Below are 10798 nucleotides of genomic sequence, written 5' to 3'. Positions count from 1 at the left end.
CCGCAATACCAAAATGACAAAATGCAATAAGCATGATACGTAACCAAACATCAAATATACATATATTTATTAGCATTGCCATCAATACACGGAAGTGCCTTAGCATTGGTACTAAAGTGCTCAAACACTGATACGAAAGTGCATTTGCACTGATAATAAAGTGCCTTAACACTTCTGACATATATCCAGTTATTTCAAATATATATTTTAGACGATCGTCATGCATACAAGTAGCTCAGGTGTCCTTATCGTTTCTCGAGCAACAAACATAGGCATAAGTCTTATAGAATCTTACCTCATAAGGTTCTTATAGTTATCACACGTATAATATTATTATCTTGTCATTATTATCATTTGCAACACAAGTAGGTGAGAACGTTCCCTAGCTTACTAGTATTTCGATCGTTCACTCTCTTAGAATGCTATGTGAAGCTTAATAATATTTTAGGGTTTTATACCTTTAAGGCAATTCATAATCATTACTACCCATGCACACTTAAAGGCTAAGGGCTACACAACAATGACACTGCTAACCCACTCCTCGCGAGTGTTCGAGCCTCGCGCCCTAGTTACCTCCTGAAGTGCCTCGCGCACTAGCAATACCCCATTAGGGTAAATAAGGTAGTATGGTTACACCCTATCATAGTTGGACTCACTAAAGTGAGGTTATCCTCTCACTAGCAGTTATTCGGCTCATTCTTCACTTAAGAACGCTTTAGTCACTTTGACTCAAGATAAGTCTCTAAGCGTTACTAATTCAACGTCAATCATGAGTTTGTTGATCATTGGTTATATTATTTGCTAGCCCAATATCTGACTCAGTTCAACTTTAAGTAGCGACGCTCTAGTCGCTCTTATCCTACTTCCCTCCAATAACCCTTGAACTGAATGAACGGCTTACACTTTTCGGGTTCACTGACATTCTCGAAGCTCATGCTTTTCGCTATTAAAAATATGACTTATTCATTGTACCGCTTACCGGTACATACTCTGTAATGATCCTCATCCTTAACATTTCATATACGTCCTCGACAAAAGATATTTTGATATAGTACGCTTAATATGGTTACATTTGTTGTAACCAACTTTTATGAGTATTCCTAGGTATGTTAGATCATTTATGTCCCCCACGGACTAATTTTTACTATTACGGATCGTTTTTAGCTCTTACGGGCCGTAAACGAGTCAAATATAACCATCCGAAGTGAGTAGTATTGATACTCTACTTGTAGTATCGATACCCTATGGTCAAGTATTGATACCCTTATGAGTATCGGTACTTAAATTGCATTTTATTGTGAAAAATGAGCTCATTATTGATATTGTCATTCCCTACAGTATCGATACTCACCTTGGCATTATCGATGCTTCATTCTGAAATCCCTAATTTTTAGCCCCAATTTAACTAGTATCGATATTGTTTATCTTAGTATCAATACTCAAACCCTTAAATGTTTTATTTAGGCTCGAGAATGACTCAAAAGTAATATCAAATTACTTGGTTTGGTTTATAAACTTATTATGAATCTTTAGTAAGTTGTTTAGGGTCTTAAGGTACGTGATTGGCTTGAGAAATTAAAGATAAAACCTAAAATGTTCAAATCACCAAATCTTAACAAAGTCGACAAATTCATGAAAACTTAATACTCAAAATGATTAGAAATACACTACCTTGATGTTTGAATCCCGAAATTAAGCTAATTGCTTATCCAAAATCCTTTTCTTGGTGATTTGGATGAAACCCCCCATTTTTTTTAGGTAGGATTAAACCAAAACTTTGACTTTTTAAAACTATGTTGCAATGGGGATTAAGAACGAAAATAAAACAAGAAAAATGTTCAAGACCTTACCTTGGAGCTATGGCTACATAGAGAAGATAAAGGAAGAACAAATAAAGAGAAATAGAATGAGATATAAAACCCTCATATTTGTAAAATGGGGAAACTGTACAATTAGCCATTCCTTGTTTTTCTACAATTTAAAATCCCCTTTTTATGGCTAAATGGGACCAAAACCAAACTCAATTAAGCCCAACGACTTTACTTATGACTTTCATGAGTTCCATTTACCTCTTTGGTAAACCTGAAACTACTAGATCAAAATTTGAGGTGTTACAACTTTCATCTCTTTAAAAAAAATCGTCATCAAAATTTACTCAGTCTAAACAACAACACATCATTGGGTAAAATGCTTAGAATCTTGAAACGCCTAAACTCATATCAAATCTAATTCTGAATGAATAAGTCCTCGCAATCTGACATGCAACTCAAAACTCACAAAATCAATATATGGCTTTTTTGAATGTGCTACCAACGCTGAACATAAACAAAAACTTTCAGAAAACATAAAGCTAAAGAAGTCACACATTTTCTATCTGAATTATACGCTCAGAATGTTCCACAAGGATGATGTTTCTCCAAGATTCACCGTTATCGCCAAATCCCTTTTCTGGCTAACTCACTGCATAACTCGATAACCTCTTTTACTTGTTGAACATATTCAACTTGTCATGACACACCCTGAGATCTTATGGCACTTGCCAACACTGTCTCGATACCGACTACTAAAGAGGTGATGATAATTCTCGACCAATGTCAACCTTTATGCTTATAATACGCAACTATGATTCAATACTCATCCACAATATCTGACTGTTTCTCATATACCTTGCAACCTACATAGGCTCTGCTCACCTAATCAAGCATCTAAGGTACTTACAACTGAAAAACGATCACTTATCTAGTGAAAATTACAACATCTGGCTCTCCTGGAGAGCACGCAACACTAACAGAGATATCTTGCAATTGTATTCTGACTTAAGGGTTATGAGGCTATATATCTTGGACCCGCTAACTCTTACAACTACTGAGCTAATTGACGACAGTTATTGCTAGTCATACGACATTTAACGCACTTGATTTCCTTTAATCTGAAGTACCCAAAGTCTGCGATACTATGCAACATTGCATACTTCTATGTGTTGTATATAGCTCGCGCTTATATACCTACACAATATATAACTAACGAGGTTTAGCTCACTTAGCTCACTCGCATACTGATCGTTCATGAATGCACACTAACAAAATCATAGAGGTTTCTGCACCTCGAGACTCGTAACTAATTACCTAACGTATGGTGCCTTTAAAACTTAGGCTGAAATTCCATAACTGTTGTATTAGAACATGCACCATGCTAACTTACTCCTCGAGAGTACTTAGGGCATCTGCGCCCAGTTAGCAACTGAAGTGCCTTGGCACTAACTGAGGCATTTTCTGTTATTTTTATTAACATGGCCATCAACATACATACTATGATGACTTGGGTGTTCTCTACACTCTCGTGCAGATCTTCGTCTCCAACGATGAACTTGGGATTCAAAATTCTTTGTGGGTCGATCACACAAATACTCGAATAATATCGAAGGTAAATGTTGCTTAATCTGTTAAATTCGACCTACTCGGCACTTGGGTTATCATTCTAAGATCATCTACACGAAGACTTTTCCTATTTAGTTCACTCAACACCACAAAAGAATGCATGTACTCATGCCCACTGAAGCAACATGAAAAGTTGAGACGTTTGAAAATATACCTGGTATTTCATCTGTGTCATCAACATCCTGAACCTGTCTCTCTATGATTTGACAAGCGGTATCGTGCACCATTGAACCGGGAACATGTCGATCCACTCCTCTACTCTTATACTCAAGAATGAAACCAACATCATCCGAATTAGGGCAATCCCTCACCCTATGCGTGAAGGATCCATATCTATAGCACTTCATAGAAACTTTTAAGTACATTTTTCGATGATTTTTGCCATAATGCTCACTCTATGAATACCTCAATACTCTACCAAAGCCTCTAGAGCTTGCCACAGACGGTGAATTTGACGGTTTTCTATAATATCCTACATTTAAACCCTGACTCTACTGGAGTGACAAAGCTAACATCACTATTCTCTGCTCTCGCGGACCCCTGGTCCTCTCTACCGCTGATTAAGATAGATTTACTGGTACACAAGTCCTCATACTTGGGCTACATGATTTACTTAACAAATTATTCTTCATAGTTTGTACTCTCACCACAGACTTAATTTGCCTTGCAAACTCTGAAAACACCCTACGTGAGTCTGCTATCAACTGCTACTAGAAATCGATATGAAGTCCCTCTAGGAATCTCTTGTACTTTAAGAACTTAATTGTAACTAACTCTGTAGCATAACGACTCAATTAAAGGAATTCTCTCTCGTACTCGTACATTGAGCGGTCTCTCTGAACTAGCTATGAGAATTGCATCCTCAAACCATCTACGTGCACCTTGTCAATATACTTGCCTCTAAACTCATCTAGGAAATGATCCCACGTAGGCACCTCTGGCTGTAGATCCATCTTTGCAGTCTCCCACCGATCGATAGCATCACCCTTGAGCAAAGTATTGACACACTCTACCTTACCCTCTAGGGTAAGGTGAAACTGCCTCAAGTTCCTCATGGTCTCTTCAACCACTGATCGACTAAAATCAAATCATTATCATTTAAACCATAAAATTCGAATGTCTTATACTTTTTGGCTCCCTTTACTGGGGACTATATCAGTGTTGTCATACTTAGAGCAACTGGTTAAGCAATATGTACTTTACAAAAATATCCACTACCACACTGAGCGTGAAAGTCAAACCTCTAGAAAATGTCATCTTAACGATCCTCACATATATCGAAAACTTATGATCCTCTACCCTATGTAGGAACTCTTACAAAAATTTACCGAGGTAAAGTCATGGTTCTCTACCCTTGCCACTTTCGAAAACACAGTTACAAAGAGGAAGCACCATCAGGATTCCAATCTTAAAAGAGTACTCTTAGTACCTAGGGACATGTATTCACTGGAATCTTACTATAATTGACCACTAAGTCATAGAATAAACTCAACCTAACGCTCTAATATCACTAAACATAACACCCTAAACTCGATTAGGACTAAAGTGACATACTAGGCTATCGAGGCAACCCAAGATTTTCAAAACCTGTTCATTTTTCTTAAAATATACTGAATGGTATAATAATTAAAACATAAATGACTATTATAAAAATATTTTACAAAATCGGAGCTCCGTTACACATAATTTAAAATCAGATAATACAAACCCAAAGTTTAACACCGAACACATGAGTAAGGTTCTATGAATACATTTTCCCACTAAACTATAATACAGTACTCTGAAAGAAACGTTGGAAGTTCTACCATGATAATGCTCCACAAACTGCACCAGCTACTGACCTGGCAATGGAAAGCATCTGAAGGTTGAGCTTATAAAGCCCAACAGTATAATCACTAATCTAGAGCAACATAAGAATTTCATAAACATTAGCATGCTAAATACATGGTATTAAGCAGTACATACATACAAGATCTAGATCAAGTGCTACTTACTTAGGGTTCGACGGTTCTATCGATATAATCTGAGCCTTGTGCTTCCCTTAGTCTTCAATTAAGAGCCTCACCATGAGTATACAAATATTGGGTCTCTAACTGCAATACCAAAATGAAAAAATACAATAAGCATGATACATAACCAAACATCAATATATATATATATATATATATATTAACATTATCATCAATACACAGAAACGCTTTAGCACTGATACTAAAGTGCTCAGCACTAATACGAAAGTGCGTTTGCATTGATAATAAAGTGTCTTAGCACTGTTGGCATATATTCAGATATTTTACATATACTTTAGACGATCGTCATGCATACAAGTAGCTAAGGTGTCCTTATCGTTCCCGATCAACAAACATAGACATAAGTCTTATGGAATCTTACCTCATAAGGTTTTTATAGTTATCACACATATAGTATTATTATCTTGTAATTATTATTATTTACAACACAAGTATGTGAGAAATCTCCCTTACTTACTAGTATTTCGACTGTTTACTCTCCTAGAACGTTATGTAAAGTTTAACAATATTTTAGTGTCTTATACATTTAAGGAAATTCATAATCATTACTACCAGTGCACACATAATGCCAAGGGTCATATAACACTGACACTGCTAACCCACTCCTTGCGAGTGTTGGGGCCTCGCGTCCTAGTTAGCTCCTGATGTGCTTCACGTACTGACAATGCCTCTTTAGGGAAACTAAGGTAGTCTGGCTATACCCTAGCATAGCTGGATCCACTAAAGTGAGGTCATCCTCTCAATAGTAGTTATCCAGCTCATTCTTTACTTAATGACGCTTTAGTCACTTTGACTCAAGATAAGCCTCTACGCGTTCCTAATTAAACGATAATCATTGAGTTTGTTGATATTTGATTGTACTATTTGTTAGCCCAATACCTGACTCAGGTTCAACTCTGAGTAGCAACGCTCTAGTCGTTCTTATTGTACTTCCCTTTAATATCTCTTGAATTGAAAGGATGACTTACACTTTTTGGGTTCGCTAACTTTCTCGAAGCTCATATTTTTCGCTATTACAGAATCTAACTTATTCATTGTACCGCTTGTTGGTACATACTCTGCAAAGATCCTCGTCCTTAACATTATGTATACGTCATCGACTGAAGATATTTTTACGTAATACGCTTAATATGGTTACATCTGTTGTAACCCACTTTTATGAGTATTTATAGGTACGTTAGATCATTTATGTCCCCCACGGACTATGTCTTACTATTACAGATAGTATTTAGCTTTTACAAACCTTAAACGGGTCAAATCTAACAATCCAAAGTGAGTAGTATCGATACTTTACTTGCATTATCGATGCCCTAGGATCAAGTATCGATACCCTTATGAGTATCGGTACCAAAAATGCATTATGTTGTGAAAAATGAGCCTCAGTATCGATATTGTCTCCATGAGTATTTATACTGCAGGGGCAATATCGATACTCACCTTGGCAGTATCGATACTCCCTTTTGAAATCCCTAATTTTAGCCATAATTTAATTAATATAGATGCTTGAACCCTAAAATAGTTTTTTTAGGCTAAAAATCACACAAAATTCATCCCAAATGACTTGGTTTGGTTTATAAACTTATTCTGAAGCTTTAATAAGTTGTTTAGGGTCTTAAGGTATCATAAAAACATGTTATTAACACATAAAATGTGATTTGTTTGAGAAATCAAAGATAAACCCTGCAATACATTATAAACATTAACTCTTGCATTACATTATAATACAATAGAAACATTAAGTTACCCAAACATTTTAGTATTCATAGTTATTTGACTCGTCAGATGTTAAGTTAAGTTCTTCAATTCTCCATATTTTTTTTTCTTATTTCATTCTATATGTAAATAGTTCAAGTTCTTGAAATTCAACTTCTATATTATCAAATACGTAGGAGATTTTGTTTTTGATGTGGAAGGAGTTGCGACTTGCTTGTGATATTTTACAAATAAGTCAACATTACTCACTGAATTGGTAATATATGTGTCTATCATTGTTAAAATAACCCATCAATGAATGTTATGGAACAAAAGAGTTTGGAAACTTGAACTGTAGTAAAGAAAATGTTGAATATTCAGCAGCTCTAACCTTATTTGAAATTTTTGTCATTAACTCGAATGTCTCCCTTAAAGGAGATGGTGAAAGATTTCCCCTCGCAATAAATTGTTGTTGAAATTGTTGTCATGAAACTTTTCAGAATATGAACTTGAGCAATGAAGTTTTGTGTCCGATATAGCCATGACTGTATATAGCACTGAAAAGTTATGGTGAATTACGATGGAATATGATGAATTATTAAATATGGTTAAAAACATCATTCAATTGTCTGATGTATCACTGAATTAAAGGGAATGTGCACTAATTTTTTTTGTCATTGTGTGGTTTATATGAAAATGACGTTTTTTATTAAAGCAATGGTAAAAAATACCATTAAGTGGTTTGATATATCATTGAATTTGAGTCAATATAGATGGTGACTTTTGGGAGGCATCAATCTCACAGGGTTATGGATTACAAAATGTTCCAATGGGTTGGGCCTATATACCAACACACCCAAATGACTCAACCTTAAACGTCTTACTGTCATCATCTAGTTGCAATTTATGAAATTAATTACAATACTTTGAGGAATCTTGTTATTCCAAACATATCAGATATTTCTGCTACGCACTGGGGTATATATGAAGTCGAATCAATGGAGTTGGTTGTTCGGTCCCAGTTTGAAACTAAAAAGTATGTACAACTAGCAGTGAAGAGTATTGTATCAAAGTCTATATTGAAATCTATCTAGTGGAGTATAATCAAAAGACAAATTTTGTTTGGTGTATAAACCATAATATCGACTACAAGTGGATGATATGAGTTTCGTACTTACAATGGAAAATGTTGTAAAAAGTGACAAGATTCAATGGCCAACACACATGTACGTTGAGCTCGTTGACACAAGAACCCAAATATTTAGTATTTGATGTCATATGCTCATATGTGAAGCTTATGGTAAAAAAATCCAATGATCCTAATTTCAGTGACTGTGGCTTCTATCTGGAATACATTTGGTTACATTTCATCTTACTACAAGTCGTGGATGACGAAAATGAAAGCAATGACAATGTTGTAAGATAATTGGGGTCAGTCATGTAATGAGCCACCATATTTGTTATATACAATTGAATTTTTCATCCCTGAAACCATTGTACGATCTTATACTCATCTTGTGACTACGATTACTAGATAAGTTATCCCAAGAAATAGAGTTTTTGGTGACTTGTTTTGTATTTTCAAGTCATCAACTGAAGGGGTTTGCTTTTACAAACAAATGGTTCAAGTGGATGGGATTTTCTATATGGGGTATACAAACATGTCTTGATGCTTGTCGTTGCAGAAGATGGTGACAGAAACATTTTCTCTATTGCCTTCGCCATTTTTAAAAATGAGTCAGAGGAAATTGGGAATTTTTTCTCTCAAATTTGTGTTCCCATGTTGTCACTCAAGATGGAGTTTTGCATGATATCAGACCGTTCACCTGGGTTGTTAGTAACGATTTCTATACCGGAAAGTAGGCGGTCACCTCCCCATGCATATCCGACTTATTGTATGTCATATTGCCTCCAACACTATGACGATGTTTAAGAACAAAATGATAAAAAAAAGATTATCAACATGAGTAACTTCTACGTTTTTTGTTTCATTTATGTTATTCATTTATTATTCTTAAATAAAATTTTTTAGGATATGTTTTATTACAATAAACCTTTCGTCTGAGGCTAGAAAATTTGAGGATATACGGAGAAAATGTTTATTACTTTGCAGATTAAATATCTCAGGAAAGATGGTCACATGCATATAATGATCAGGGTCGACGTTGCGACCATATGACAACCAATCTTACCGAATGTATCAACTCATTTCTTAAAGAGACTCGACATTTTCCTATAGCAAGTATTGTTAGGGAGGCTTACTTTATATTAGTAAAGTTTTGACAGACAAAGGTGCACAAATAGAGGCCATGATTAACGGTGACAAAAATTGGGCTCTAGATTTAAAGAAGGCAATGAGCAAAAATCAAACACATACAACATCAATGTTTGTTGATAATTTCGCCAAACTTGATTCTGATTATGTTGTTCAAACACTTGTTCAATCACATGAAGGTGGGAATTTTGCCACATACATTAGTAATCTCAATAGAAGATGTGTGTGTTGAGCTCGAACCGATCAATAAAAAATCGCCAAGAAGTTTTGAATTGGTAAACAAGATAATGTGGTGGAAGTACCGAAAGATAAAAAATTAACTCAACGATTTATAGTGGTTCGACTTCCTCAATGAAGTCTGCATCCACTACCTTAGCTATCCACACTAAGAATTTCCACAAATTCACTAATTTGTCTTTCTTTTGAGGACAAAGAGTAACCTTACATAATTCACCAAGATTTAGACCCCAAAATCTGGTAAATCATTTCCATCAAAGTTTATACCCCAAAATTTTGAGTTACACTCTCCCTTCGAGAAATACAAAATTAGAAAACAAGGAAAAAATCTCACAAGGCAAATATGTTTGCACAATTAAGCTCTCAAAAGATGAACACTAAAGATTTATAATGGAACTCTCTAAAAAAATACAAGAGAAAATAAAATAATAAAGATTTGAAGCTCTTTTCTCTTGATATTTAGGTTTGGATGTTAATATCTCACTTCTTGAAGTGTCCTTGAAGTGTATCTATAAGAAGAAATGAGTTTGAAGCTGTTTATAACCGTTGAAAGATGTTTGGAGCCATTTGGAGGTGAGTTTTCGAGTAATTTTAGGTCCCTACACTCAGTGGTAGCGATACTCCTTCAAAATATAGTCGTTACAAGCTCAAATTTGACTTTTTAACAGCCCAGTATCGATAATATGAACAGTAGAATCGATACTCACTATTCATGAACAATACCCGTTCATGAACAGTGCCGTGAACATTGCGAATATTGATATAATAGTGTTTTCATGTTTTAAAAGCTTTAAAAATATTTTTAAATACTTTAAAAACATTTTAATCGATTACAAAATATTTGATAAAAGTAAAATAATTAATAACACATATTTTTGAGTTTTAAAAACTTTGAAACATATTTTCAAGTTTATTGGACTTTGATTTTTTTTGAAATATTTGAACAAATTCAATTAAGTCAAAAATCATTTTGCATTTCTTTTTGTTACATCAAAAATATATGTTCAACAATGTGATTGCGGTCGATTTCAAGGTTTTAGATACTCATGTGCTCACACTATTGCTGCATGTATACGTGTTAATGTTGACCTATACTCTTATGCTGATGATTGTTATAGCCTGTATAC

Source organism: Hibiscus syriacus, unplaced genomic scaffold, assembly GCF_006381635.1.
Source record: "Hibiscus syriacus cultivar Baekdansim isolate YM2019G1 unplaced genomic scaffold, ASM638163v2 tig00110163_pilon, whole genome shotgun sequence".
NCBI classification, from domain to species: Eukaryota; Viridiplantae; Streptophyta; class Magnoliopsida; order Malvales; family Malvaceae; genus Hibiscus; species Hibiscus syriacus.
Note: the sequence above shows the minus strand (reverse complement) of the source record.